Raw genomic sequence first — 13,522 nt, 5'->3', positions numbered from 1 at the left:
TGAATTTTGCCCAGCCAGACTGCGGCAGGTGGCTTCATGTTCTCTAGAGTCCTCTCAATCTCCGTGACAGGCAGATTGGGTGACTCACTGGAGTTGCAGAGCCCAGAGAGAGGTCCTGTCACTCTCTGGGTCCTGGCTGACCCTAGAGGGTAAGGGCCAATATGTTGGCTTCTGTTCCTTGGCTCTTTTACTTCCTTGACTTTGGTTTTCTTGTTTTGGGTTTTAAACACCAGTAGGCCAGTTTCACCAATCTTAAAGTGGAAACAATGGGTTATAACTTCAATATCTATAATTTTACAGCTACTCCTTTCTTTTAATTGGAGTCAGTATTAATAATGCAAGTCAGCATTTATCTTTTGTGTTCTATAGGTGATGGCTTATTGTCTCAAATTAATTCAGGTTGTTCTTAGAAGTAGCATTTCTGCAAAAATCTAACAGGTAACAGTTATGAGTTTTTATAAGGAGAATACAAAATGAAAACTAATGAATCTTTGATGTCTATTTAGCCTCTACAAAGACCAATATATTTATCAACTCAATTACATACAAGTTTACTTTTTTAGAAACTCTTTTAGAAACCTAAATATTTTTTAAAGTTTACCCAAACTTTTACTGTTTGCTTTGAGATCACAATAATCTTTAGAGCAAAAAAAAATCTATCCTTTGAATACAACTTTAAATAAGCTTAATTATAGTCTACTTCCAAGCCATCCTATCATGGAGAACGATGGGAGGCAGAGCCTTACCACAGGTGAGCCTGGCTTCGTGACGAATCTTTTTTTTTTTTTTTTTTTGTGACGAATCTTAAAGAGAGTTTTATTTCTGAATCTGATCTTTGCCCCCCTTTAAAACATTATTGTACAAAGTTTTCATGTATTACTTCCTGAGTCTATCTGAATATCAGTTAACATAAAACAACATCACATCTGAAACATAATCAGAGAGGCTAAGAGAATTCTTAACTTCCCTTTTGTGGAAAAGGTGGCAGAATGTTTCATGTTCCACATTGTCAAACTTTGCACAAATCAGGCTCTCCTTATTATCTTACAAAAATGCATTCAAATCCCTATTCCAGTGTAAAGAGTAACACAAAGTTATATATAACTTATTGACAATATGTTACCTTTATGTACCTGTAAAACATTGAATGACATAAATAAATACCGACCAAATTTGTTATTTCTATATAAATCTGGGAGAGATTATTGCTACAGAAAATTTTAGTTTGGAGAATAACAACTTGGTAACATGCTGTCCTAAACTTTACATCTAAATAAGTTAAACTTTTGAAGTAAAATTTAGAATCCATATTGTATGGTAACAATAATCACAGGACTGCATGGGTTTGCAGTACTAGCAGAAATCAAAGGATAGCCTTAAATCTCTTATACATTTAAAAAACAATGTTAATGACCAGAAATAGACTTAGTCAAAGCAAACAGACATAAGACAGGTCTTCAAATGGCAATGTGGCCCTTCTATGTCAGATACCATGTATAAAAGAGAGCACTGATTTGTTCAATTGCTGGTAAACTTACATCAGCTTTTATTTAACAAACTTTTACATAACTTAGACAAGGTTTAGACAGATATAGTTCTCAGATGTATACATATACCTAGTCACATATATTTAAGGTATCAACTATAATGTTATAACATAAAATAATAGTTGTTTATTTAACCAGTTATAAAGTAGTCATTTAAAAGACTAAAACAGGTAAAACCCCTAATTCCTTTAAGACTTATTTTCCCTAAGTAATAAAACCTAACAGGTTCAGGAAAATTATCTTTTTTTTAAGAGAGAGTGAGAGACAGTGAGAGAGAGGGAGAGAGAGAGAATTTTTAATATTTATTTTTTAGTATTTGGGGGACACAACATCTTTGTTTGTATGTGGTGCCGAGGATCGAACCTGGGCCGCACGCATGCCAGGCGAGCTCGCTACCACTTGAGCCACATCCCCAGCCCGGAAAATTATCTTGATATATAAGAGTAGATCAATGTTTCAGACTTTGCTTCATATTAATATTTTGAATAAATTTGACTGTGCTAATTATAGTATATTTAATCATATACAAACTATTTGAAATTTACCTTTCACAAACATTCTGCAACTTAGACATTCTACATTTTTTTATATCCTTAGTTTTGTCCTCTCTGTCATCTTGGTTTTTAGCACAATAATATTATTTTACCATGGGCTGGGGTTGTGGCTCAGTGATAGAGTACTTGCCTACCACATGTGAGGCCCTGGGTTCAATCCTCAGCACCACATAAAAAATAAATAGAATAAAGTTATTATATCCAAGTAAAACTAAAAACTAAATATTTTTTAAAAAAGAATATTACTTTACCAGACAAAATATTTTCTCATCTCAAAACATTTCTTTTACCATCTAAATTTTGGTACTAATATATATTTCCATATCTATAACTTTCTTTCATCTTTTCTAGTTTCATATCCTTTCTTAAATTCATATTCTGAAACAATTCTTATGAATGGTATCTACGTATTTAATTTACACAACAAATTTCTAGGACAGGGATCATAATCTGACATATACAAACACTGTTCCTTATTATTTTTTCTCCCAGATGGTATTCAAGAGATTGGAGCACAGGTTTCTTAGACAGGCTTATACCTATATGTGGCCCTTTCTTTAACTTACTTTACTTCTGACAGACCAGCTCCAATTGCAAGATTGTACAACAGACCAGAAGGGCATAAATATTCCGAGGTTCTTGAGTGCTCCTCCTCCTCTTCCTCCTCCTTCTTCTTTTTGGTATTGGGAATTGAACCCAGGGGCACTTAACCACTGAGCCACATCCCCAGCCCATTTTATATTTTATTTAGAGACAGGGTCTTGCTAAGTTATTTAGGGCCTCACTAAATTGCTGAGGCTGACTGATCTCATGATCCTCCTGCCTCAGCCTCCGAAGCCACTAGGATTACAGGCATAAATCACCATGCCCAGCTCTCTTGAGTGCTTCTTAACCATGATTCTTATACTAGTGGTGCCACATATGTCCCCACGAAGTGGGACCAGTTGTTCTCATGAAGAGGAACCAGATGTGTGGAATTAAAGGTCTTGGCATGCACAACTGGTGACTTAACAGATGGCCAAGGAAGGATATTGCAACTTTTTCAGTTTCCTTTTTCTCAAAGTGAACCAAGATGGAGCAACCTGTACTGTTCAGGAAAAGAAGGTGGGAGTTTCCTGAAGCAAAAGGATGATCCCTCAGTCTCTCCGTTTACTCACAGGAATAGCTCTTCTGGTTCAACCCAAGGCAAACTCACCCATCTCCTAACTCTCCAGCAGTAGGCTCTCAACACATTTGTCAGCCACCTTGCATCCTTAGCATGGAAATGGGGTTCCTTGGAGAGCCATACCTGCCCTAGAAAGCCTGAGTGGGGGCTGCTCTTGGGTCCCATTTGGGTCACCAAATTTGTTACCAAAAGCTCTGTCCTTGTCTGTGATGCCTATCAAATGTTGAGTACACAGTTTTGAGAAAAAGGAAAAAAGAAGTTTTATTGCTTTGCTAGCAAAGGAGAAGCACAGGGGACTCCTGTCCCAGAGGCTGTGATTCTTCCCATCAGGGGGAACAGGGGGCTTTTAAAGAGGTGTTTCAAAGGCCACAATCCATGTGTCTTTTTTTGAAGTTATAATTCACTTGTTAATTTGGGAGATCTTTTGGTGTCATCCCCAAATCTGAATTACATTTTTCCTGTGATGAGTGTGTGCTCAAAGATAGATAACTCTCTTAAAATGGGGAAGAAAGATAATCCTATCTCCTCTGAGGTTAGGCAGGGGTAGGTAGAGAGAAAGAGAAAGAAACATGGCTGTTTTTAAAATAAATTGCCCTGGAGGAGCAGCAAGAGCAATATTCAAAGCATAAATTAGACCCTTATTATACTAACACTAACCATTATTAAACTTGTTAATATATGGCACTGTGAGGAACAAATATACACAAAGTGAGACTGGATGTTTTCTTTTCTTTCTTTCTTTCTTTCTTTCTTTTCTTTTTCTTTTTTTTTTTTTTTTTTGGTGTTGGGATTGAACTCAGAGACTGACACATACATCCTACCTCTGAAGTACACCACTAATCCCTGAATACTTTTTATAGTTTTTTTTCTTTCTTTCTTCCTTCCTTTCTTTCCCTTCCCTTCCCTTCCCTCCTTCCCTCCCTCTTTCTCCTTCCTTCCTTCCTTCCTTCCTTCCTTCCTTCCTTCCTTCCTTCCTTCCTTCCTTCCTTCCTTCCTTTCTTTCTTTCTTTCTTTCTTTCTTTCTTTCTTTCTTTCTTTCTTTCTTTCTTTCCCCAGGGATGCTTAACTACCAAGCATCTTGCAGAGTTGCTAAGGGCCTTGCTAAGTGGTTGAGGCTACCTTTGAATTCACAATCCTCTTTCCTCAACCTCTGGAGCTGCTAGGATTACTGGGGTGTGCTACCACACCTGGCCATTTTTTATACTTTCATTGACCCTCTATTTTGTCAAGTGTTTATCTTTTTAATTTTATAATATTATAATGAGATTTATTTTACTGATTTGTAAATTCTCTTTACATATATACATATACACACAGAAAAGCCTTTTATTTTCATTTATTTACCTTTATTCTGTCACATGCAAATTTTTTAATATTGTAATTGACCTTCAGCTTTTATAATAATGGTTGTTTGGCTGTCAAGAAAATTTAAATAATAAATTAGTTGAATTTATGATTTAAAAATAGATAATACCTTTGGTATGATGCCTAGTAAGTCTTTTCCATGGCAACATCATAAAGATACTTCATTATTTATTTTAAAATCTATTATTATTTTATTTTTATACTTAAATTTACATCTACATTTCATTTTTTGCCATTCAAAAATTTACTATGATTATATTTCTATAATTAAATTTTAATTGATTAGGAATTTATTTTACATAAGGTAGGAGGTAGAATTCAATTTAATTTTTCCCTAGACTATTGGCCAATTATCCCAACATAGTTAATTGAAAATCTTTTTTATTTTTGCTTACCAATAATTTTAAGTATACCATTATCACTTCGTAATTAATGTGCATTGTAAATATTCTTTCCCCTAACATATCTCCCTCAGTACTAATTATATTTTTACATGTGTTAATGGAAAAAATTGTGCCTAACAGTAGTTAAAACCATAAAAGCATATTTTAATTAGAAAATATTGAAATAGGGAAAAAGCAACTTTACTTCAGAACCTTATTCAGTTCTGAATACAAGAAAAAGTGGGGATTAATAGCCAAAAGGCAGAATATGTTGGGGGAATCAGTGGATGGAAAATCAAGAAGGTAGGGTAGTTCTTTGCTAAACTGACCTAATAGTGTTCTTGCTGAAAACTACAGGGATCAGATATTTGAAGTTGGACATTCTCTCTAAACTGACTTAATCACTATTGTTACTAAAACCTGACTTTAAAAGGACAGTGGTGGAAGTTCAAGTTCAAGCCTGACTAAAGTTTGGTCCCCAAGAGAATCTTTGTCACAAATTCATTAATAAATTTGTATTTTGAATTTCAAAAGTGTGTTTGTACCTGCACTGCTACTTTCTCCATGTCCTACAGGACTTTAAAAAAACCTACTTTACATTGTATGCACATAACTAAAGTTGTATCTCAAGCCATATCCACACATTGACTATTATTTTCCTTTGTGTCATAAAGTGATTCCTGACCATTATCATATTGTATAAAAAAGAAACTTTCAAAAGTGTACACTAATTAATTTTACATTAAACTTATAATTGAAGTGTTTAAGTTTTTTTTTCTTTAAATTCCACTTTGAAGACATCTCAGTGAATTTAATACTTAGACATAGGATATAGGCAAACCTCTACTTGAAAACAGTTTGCTTTTAAGCCACCTATATTTAATACATTAGATACTGACAAGCAGGACACCTTAGTGCATGCTTGTAATTCCAGCAACTCAGGGGGCTGAGGCAGGAAGATCACAAGTTCAAAGTTAGCCTAGGCAATTTGATGTTACCCAAAGCTTGGTCCTTGTCCTGGATGCCAATCCAATAATGAAAATGCAGTTTTGAGAAAAAGCAAAAAGAAGTTTATTGCTTTTCTAGCAAAGTATAAACACAAGGAACTCTGTTCACAGGTCCCAGGAGTTGCGATTCTGTCCATCAGGGGAAACAAGGAGTTTTTAAAAGATGTGATTCAAAGGCTACATTCCAGGTATTCCCTGTCTGAGCTGTAATTCACTTATTAATTGGGGAGATAGCCATTTCTTAGATCTTCTGATATTATCCCCAAATCTGAATTACTTCATTCCTGAGGTAGGTATGTGCTCAAGGTCAGAAAACTGTGCCTAGTGATACTTGTCTTGAAAATGAAGATGGGGTTCCTGCTCGTGTTGAAGATTAAACAAATGAGAAATGCTGGGGCAAGAAAATAAGTTTTATTTAAAGGCTAGAACAGGGACAGGTGGAGAGAAAGATGGAGCAGGGGAGACTCTGCTGGAGAGGAGGGGGTCCAGAGCTGGTGCCCAGTGAGTAGGGGTGTTTGACCCTTTTACAGATTTTAGGTTTCCTTTCTTTTCATGTCTCCTTCTCCTCCTCTTATCCTGTCTACCAGGTGTTACCAAAAGGCAAGAATAGAGCTGCAGGGGGTGATTGCTTGTTTTGGAAAGTGTGATTCTTTCTCTCCTCCCCTCCCCTCCTCTGGAGGCTGTAAGCAACTGTGATGGGAAGTGCTATCCTCCCATTTCCTTTTCTTTAATAATCAGCTACCAGCCCTTTGCCCTGGTCTCACTAGGATGTGGAAGAAAGTCAATCCTGTTTCCTTGCAGTTTAAGAAGAAAATTAGGTAGGGGAGAGACTAGAAAGGAGAGGGAAAGAGGAAGAGAAAGAAACATGTCCCTTTTAAAACTAAGTCCCCAGCTGCAGAGCAGTAGGGGCTATATTCAAAGCGTGAAGTGGACCACTGCTACATTAGTGTCATCCTGTCTCAATAAAAAATAACAAGGTCTGGGAATGTAGCAGAGCTTTTTATGGTAGGGGTTTACCAATCATGCATGAGGCCATGGGCTATGTAGCAAAAATACATAAATAAATGAAGTAAAAAAATAAAGATGCTGACTACCACACCACGTATTAGAAATGAAATTAAGACTTTCACACATGGATTGATAAACACTTCAATTCTGCATGAAAACTCAGTTTACCAGACTGTATCTTGCTATGCATCATCTTTGTTTATTATTGAAAACAATTATTTCAGTATTATTCTTCATTGCAATTTTGCTCCTGGTTTTCTTAAATTGGGAAGAAAAAATTTAAAACAAAAATGCTAATACCATTGAAAGATGCTTTGGTCTCAAAAACTTAGTATTTATGAAGAAAAAGAATACAACTAAAGAAACTGTGCACTGTGAGAAAACTGTCCAACTGTAATTAGTGCTTTTATAATATTTTTAGTTTTCTGGTGTTAAATAAAAATTATAGGAGTCCATTGTTTTGGACTATGATCCTGTGCTGGGTTCCAACAGACCAGACTAAAAATAAAGTTCTATGTCACCAAACTGAAATTAAGTTGTTTTCTGACCTTCCAGGAAATCAGGAGAGAGAAATAACAGCCAAATTTCCCAAATAAACTAGCTTCAATTGGCATGATTATTAAGTTCCCTTGGCCTTAATCCTTACACAATAAAAGGTAATTTGAAATTAACTGATGTTAACCAATCAGTTATTTTTCAATTTTTCTGTTGCCAGTCCCTGCTTTATAAAGAAAGTAAATTTGAAGTGATCAATCTGCTTTTTGTTCTTTTTTTCTGTTCTTTAAAGTCTTTCTCTAATATCTACTTCCTTTTTTCAGCTCATTGAAACACTTATCTATCTTATGAAGTGTTGCCCCATTCTAGAATTGTCCATAAAGCCAATTAAGATCTTTAAACTTGGTGGTCATGGGAGGCTGAAGCAGGAAGATCACAAGTTCAGAGCCAGCCTCAGCAACTTAATGAGGCCCTAAACAACATAGTGAGACCCTACCTGAAAATTTAAAAAAAATGGCTGGGGATGTAGCTCAGTGATAAAGCATCCATGGCTTCAATTCCCAGTAACCAACGCCCCCCGAAAAAACCTTTAAACTAACGACAGTGATTTTTGTCTTTACACATTTAGAACAGTTCTTAAAAACATTTGCTAACCGTGTAATATGATGTATTAAGAACTATGTAATGTTATGAACAACCAATAAAAAAAAAACATTTGCTAAATACAACTAATATATTCCTGTAACAGTAGTCCAGTTTATGCTTTGAATATAACCCTTGCTGCTCTGCCACTGACACTTATTTTTAAAAAGGACATGCTTCTTTCTCATCCTCTTTCCCTCCACTCCCTAATTTATCTTCCCTAATCTTCTGGGCAGCAGAATTATCTGTCTTCCCCATCCTCAGTACAATTTTCTTCCTTGAGCACACACCCAGCATTGAAAGAAAGTATTGCAGACCTAGGGCATGGCACCAGAAGATCTTAGAAATCCCTGTGTCCCCAATTAAGAAGAAAATTACACCTCCAGACAGAGAACATATGGAATGTAGCCCTTGAATTACCTCTTTAAAAAAACTCTGTTTCCCTGGATAGGAGAATCACAGCCTCTGGGACAGGAGTCTGCTGTTTTTCTCCTTTGCTAGCAAAGCAAAACAACCCCCCCCCCCAATCATATCCTCATTATTGGATTTGCATCAGCGACAAGGACCAAGTTTTTGGCAATACTCATGTTCTCATTTAAGTTGGCCTTTTAGCATTAAACACTTCCTGAAATCCTCTCTTTGCTTGATGTTTGTTCTTCATATCATCTAGGTCAATGATCCTTCTTTTTGTAATATCCTCAGCTCTTTTTTTTATTTTTTATTTTTTTGAGACAGGGTCTCTCCAAGTTGCTTAGGGCCTCTCTAAACTGCTGAAGCTGGCTTTGAATTTGCAATCCCCCTGCCTCAGTCTCCTGACCTGCTAGATTACATGCATGCACCACCATGCCTGGCAGAGTTCTTTAATGATCAAACCTATGCCACTTCCTCTTAAAACTCAATGCTCTCTTGCTTTCTCTTTGTAATCTATTCTATATTCATAGACCAGTGCACAGTTGTGGTAATTGCTTAGAATGTTCATATTTTGTTGATAACATCATCATTTTATGTGAATTATCAGGTATAGTCATCTTTCAAACTGGAAGGAAAGGTGGTAATCAGAGGTTTGAAGAAGACGGAGATGATCTATGAAAGCTTTTCGGAGCATAGCAGTTTAGCAGATACAAGCTGGAGAGTTTCTGCTAAGTGTGGAGGTTCCCACTGAGGTTGTCACTGTGAATTTATTGGAGAACAGCTTGCCCCATTGTGTGACCTTTTCCAGAAGCACCTAGCTAAACTGATCCAGAATTAGAGAAAGCAAATAACTGGTTTCATCCAGACTAGGGGATTACCTAGATGGGTGTAATAAAAAGATAGATGGGTATTTATTTATTTTTAGTTTTCAGTGGATACAACATCTTTGTTTGTATGTGGTGCTGAGGATCGAACCTGGGCCGCAAAAAAAAAAAAAAAAAAAAAAGATAGATGGGTAACAGAGTATTTGCCTAAGGTTTTTGAAATGCTAATCATGGATTCCATTGTGGTTTATGAGCAACATGAGGAAAGTATACAGGCTAATGGATTGGGGAAAAGTAGAAAGACCAATGGCTAGTGTTTTAGTGAGGCCAAAGTATGATAAATAACATTATTATTTTTAAAAAAATATTCATTTTTTAGTTGTAGTTGGACACAATACCTTTATTTTATTTATTTATTTTTATGTGGTGCTAAGGATCAAACCCAGGGCCTCACACACGCAAGGCAAGTGCTGTACAACTGAGCCACTGTAAGGGTCCGGCGGAGTGTCGGAGAAAGAGACCACACAAGAGACTGGCTCCATGCAATTGGCAAAAGGGGATTTATTGGGGATCCATTCCAGCGTGCTGGGGCTCCGTGCTCACTCAAGAAGGGAGAGCAGCCCAGAGCCCAGAGCAGAGGTCAAGCAGAGCTTAAGTACACTTTTTGGAGAGGGTGGGGGGCTTTGCATACATCAGAACAAATCATCATGAGGCACGGGGAAAATTGAACAACAACTATGAGATAGGATTAGTACATTCATTGGCGGGAACAGGGCGGGCAGGGGTGATTGGTCATTCCTAAGCGGGGTACACATTCAAACTGATTGGTTTTGGAGCCTAGATGCTTACTTGCCAGGCTACCTGGAGCCCTTAGCTATTAAACAACCAGGGAATCAATGGAGATATTTATTGGGCAGTTCCAGCATTGTCCTAACAGCTACAGAGATTACAGGTTCCGGGGGTAGCAGAAGAATTGTAACAATACCTAGTCTTTACTTTTTAGCCCAGGCCTTGCCATTTAGAAGCTTTACAATGCCCAGTCTTTTACACTTTAACTCAAGCTTTTGCAGCTAAGAATCAGCTTAGAAATTTTACCTTTACACCACAACCCCAACCCAAATAAAATTATTTCACCTCCCATCAATGTTTGGAAATGTTTCTCACTGTTTATCTTTTTTTATTGTACATAATAATAGGATTTATTTTAATATAATTATAAAAGCATGGAATGTAATTTGTTCTAGTTCAGTCCTTAGTACTTCCTCTCTCTTCCTCCCTCCCCCATTCCTTCCTTCTACTCTTCTGATCTTTCTGCTATTTACTTATAGCTGTTTGTTTTTGTTTTTGTTTTTGTAAATTAGTGTCTTGTGGATGTACATGATGGTGAGATTCACTGTGGTATGTTCATTTATGTACAAAGGAATGTTAGGTCAGATTCATTCCAATGTCTTTCCCTATCCCATTTCTCTACCTTTCCCTTCATTTAGCTTTGTTTACTCCACTGATCTTTCTTCTATTACTTTTTATCCATTCCCCTTATGTTGGATTAGCTTCTACATATCAGAGATATTGGACCAACCTCTAAGAAGAGTATTCATGTTTTTCCTCACTGACTTGTTTCTCTTGAATTTTCTAAAAAAATAAAGTGAAATAGTCATGGGCCCAGAAACAAACACATGGCAATTCAAAGGAAGATAATTTAAAGAGCATTTATTTAGAAAGGTGTGATTTACAAAAGCTTGTCTGGGTGTAGTGGAACAATAGGACAATTATAGTGACCTAAGGCTGGGAAGAGCTGAGCTTTTTTTTTTTAAATATTTTTTTAGTTATAGATGGACACAATACCTTAATTTATTTATTTTTTTTATGTTAGGGATCAAACCCAGTGCCTTACATGTGCACTCTACCACTGAGCTATGACCCCAGCCCCAAAAGCTGAGCTTTTACCATCCCTAAATATAAAAGAATAATGGGAGGATTTGGTCTATTCACAAGAATAGACTGGCCTGTAGAGCTGACAACCTTGGAATATGCTATGATCTTTGACCAAAGGGCTATTACCAGAACACACTGATCTTGGAGTTATAGAATTTAAAACCTTGATCTTACTTTTTTCCTTCTTTCCAGTTTTCTCAGGGTTCCCAATTGGCTGAAGTCAATTGGAAGGGAATTCTGTTGATGTGATACATATCAATTAGCTCTTTGAGGCATGCAGTATGGTAGAGAAAAGTGGGACATAGACATGGAGGGTCAAATAGAATATATCTGGCATGTGGAGGCAGAGAATGAATATTTTAGTTCCTTTTCTAAGTCAGATTCTGTTTTGATTCCTTATTGTGCTTATGATGAGAACTTAATTATGTAATCTTCCATAATCTAGTCTCTTCAATACTCTAGTCTCTTCAATTATGTATTCAGTTTGCTGTATATGTGGTGGGATTTGTTATATAAAGATGTATAGATATCATGATTATGTTTATTTTTTATTTATTATATTTGCTATTATTTATATGTAAAATCCTAAGGTAGCCTGAAGAATAGAGGACACACATTTTTGCCTATATGTGGTTAATGTGTGTGTGTGTGTGTGTGTGTGAGAGAGAGAGAGAGAGAGAGAGAGAGAGAGAGAGAGAGAGAGAGAGAAGGTTGAGGGGGAAAATGTAATTTCAATCAATAATCTTTTCTTTTTTGCCATCTGAATAATTTAATTATTATTATATCATTCTTTTTGCTTGAAAATCTTATTACAAAAATTCCCAAAAGCTCCTTCCTGCTCTTAAAAGACCTCCATCCAGATCCACAATAAACTTTATCATTCTTCAGATATCTGGCACATGCTAATTTTGCTTTTACTGGTATATCATGGACATTTCTATCACTTTTTATCTCCTCCAGCACCTAGGAAAGTTTTGAGTTCAACTTGATTGAGAATATTATGTAAAGGTGCAAGATCTAATACTGCACTGCTATCAGAAAAATAAGTCACAGGAGATGCTATACCAATTAAGGGTCCCCATTTTGCCTGAAAGGTAAAACATTATATTATTTGGTTAATTCACAATTTGTTTTATTGATATGATATATTTATGATTATATCTGAATAGATAATAAATTATGGCTTGTATCTATAATCTGGAGGCTGAGGCAGGAGGATCACAAGTTCAAAGCCATCCTCAACAACTTAGGGAGGCCCTAGTAAGACCCTGTCTCAAAATAAAAAATATGAAGGGCTGGGGATCTAGCTCAATGGTAAGGAGCCACTGAGTTCAATCCCCAGTACCCCCCTCCCCAAATGACTAGCCCTAAAAAACATAGGTCACCTCCAATTTTGGTTATGATATATTACCAGTGGGAAGTATGATCACCCATATTCTAATCAACCTACATCAGTGTTGGTTGAGTTCAGCTAGTAGTGTGATTAAGCTCAGTGTGAAATCCTCTCAGATTTCCTTTCTGTTAACCTCATATTCTGCATCTATGTGTCTGAGGTCTACCACATAAGTCTCCATTAAAAGAATTTTAATGTAATTGCCTCCTCTTCTTAAGCCTGCTTTACTTCCTCCTCATTCCCTATTGGAGACTTTAGCACCATATTTAAGTTGATATATCTTCCAATTATTTATTTATGTATTTATTTTATATTAAAAAATTTTTGGTACTAGGGATTGAACCCATGGACTCTCAACCACTGAGCCACATCCCCAGCCTTTTTTATTTTTGAGACATGGTCTTCCTATGTTGCTTAGGGCCTCCCTAAGTTGTCGAGGTTGGCTTTGAACTTGTGATCCTCCTGCCTCAGCTTCCCGAGCTATTGGGATTAGAGATGTGTGCTACCATGCCCAAGTAATCATTGATTTATTATAATTTCCAACAAAATTAGTAAGAACTAAAAGTCTAATAGTAGAGGATTGTTTGAATAAAATATGTGACATATATAGAATTTAATAATGTGTATTAAAATGAAAATATTTAATGGTTAGAGAATGGTGTGTACATAACTGTCTCAATTTTATATAACTGTTATAAATACTTATGTTTTCATAAAAATATAAAAAGTATAGTTATTGAAATATAACTCGTGGGTAAAAAGTGTTTTTAGCAGACATTAAACCTTTTTAGAA

Source organism: Urocitellus parryii, chromosome X (assembly GCF_045843805.1).
Source record: "Urocitellus parryii isolate mUroPar1 chromosome X, mUroPar1.hap1, whole genome shotgun sequence".
In the NCBI taxonomy this organism is placed as follows: domain Eukaryota; kingdom Metazoa; phylum Chordata; class Mammalia; order Rodentia; family Sciuridae; genus Urocitellus; species Urocitellus parryii.
This window is presented reverse-complemented; position numbering follows the sequence as displayed.